The following is a 1,780-nucleotide window of genomic DNA, read 5'->3' as shown; positions in this document are numbered from 1 at the left end:
AGCTAAAAGAACAGTTGCCTGTCAAAACCCTAAAGAAGAAGCCATAGCCATTTTACTTGAAGCTCAACTTTTTCTTCATTTTCTCTCTCCTACCACTTAAACCAAGGCTATTGCCACTTTGATTCATTGATTTAATCAGTCTCTAGCAACATTTTCCCATCAAAACTAGCAAGGAGGGGAGACTTTGGAAGATTTGAAGACTTCAAGACCAAGCATCCAACATTGAGCTCAAGTCCTTCTCCCACTTTAGTTTTTCACTTCATTCCAACTCACTAAATTCTACACCACTTTGATTTGAATTCTTACTCAGTTCCCAGAAAAGCATCCCTCTAAATCAGCAAGAGGAATCAAACATCAAGCAACAACAACATCAAGAATCAAGCTAGTATCTTTTGATACTGCATAGTGGGATTTGACACTGGCATCACTTGTGCTTTCTAGCACATTCAAGAATTAACTCATTGCTGGTTTGATCTCACTCATTTGAGGCTAATGTTGATGCCAAACATGAAGATTTTTAAGTGGATGCTTCTCATGAAGAGTGACATAATCATTGTTGCTCATTTCAACTACATGGAAGACTTGTTTGATCTATTTGCAGGGAAGAAATGTAGTTGTCCATACTAAAGAGCAATGATCTTATTTGAAGACTTTGAAGACATTTTTGCTGCCTCAAAGATGATGATACCTTTGCTTGAGGGGGACATGGACATGAAGACTAATGCAAGCAAAGTCAATGAAGATGAAGACCAGATAGACCATAAATAATAAGACCAAGAAAAAGAAAACCATGAAGACAAAAAGAGCATCAAAGAAAGCAAAGTGGACTACATCAAAGAAGAAGACAAAGAAAAGAAGATCTATTATGCCTACCATGACACCCATGTGACAGCCTCTTTGTATAGAGCAACAGGGCAAGATTCATATAGTTTACTAGAGAGGATGCCTGAATCCCATAAGCACAATGGAGAAAAAGGGAACCATCATGAGCCTATAAAGTGATGTACCTTCTTATCATTCAATAATGGAATACTATTGTACTTTGTCAAACCAATCATAGTCAATGTAATACTCAAGATTGTGTTTATGAGCCCAAGCTTCCATCTTGGAACCTAATTCACTCAAGCAATAGTTGGTCTCTCTAATCTATGCCATCATGAATATTGTCTTTGTGTTCCATCCGCCATAGCCAGGCTCTAGATCCATTCATTTCAACATAGCCTCTAGAGCCTTAGAGAGAGTAGCCATCGCTAGTAGCAAGAGATCTAGTCAGAGTGATCAAGAGAAAGGGAAGAGCGTTGATCTTAGCCAAGAATTGGCGGATGTAAAGCTAGAGCTAGCCAAGCTCTAAGAAATGATCAGAAGACCTACGCGACATCATGTGCAATGTGTCCATTATGAAGGGAACCACCTCTTGGCTGAGTGCGCAAATCCTTGATCTAGACCTTGTGCCAACTATAGTAGGTTTTTTGGTCACAATGCTATGCATTGCCAATTATCAAGGCGATTTTCATATCTGTAACTTTACAACCAGCCATACTACTTGGGGAATAGACCGCCACAATTTGGAAGGGGAGCTCTATTAGCTCTCCTAGTGCCTAATGATGCCAAGATGGATGTCCCTAGGAATGGACATCAACCCTTTATGCATACCTAGAACACTTGGACCTTTCGTGACCCATCCACCGAGTGACACTCCAATACATTACGTAGAGGAGCCGAACAAGGATGAGACATACATAAACCCTTATGTCTCATATGACGATGAGGGAAATTCCAT

Source organism: Lygodium microphyllum, chromosome 16 (assembly GCF_053477565.2).
Source record: "Lygodium microphyllum isolate KBCC chromosome 16, Lygodium_microphyllum_v1.1.10, whole genome shotgun sequence".
Taxonomy (NCBI): domain Eukaryota; kingdom Viridiplantae; phylum Streptophyta; class Polypodiopsida; order Schizaeales; family Lygodiaceae; genus Lygodium; species Lygodium microphyllum.
Note: the sequence above shows the minus strand (reverse complement) of the source record.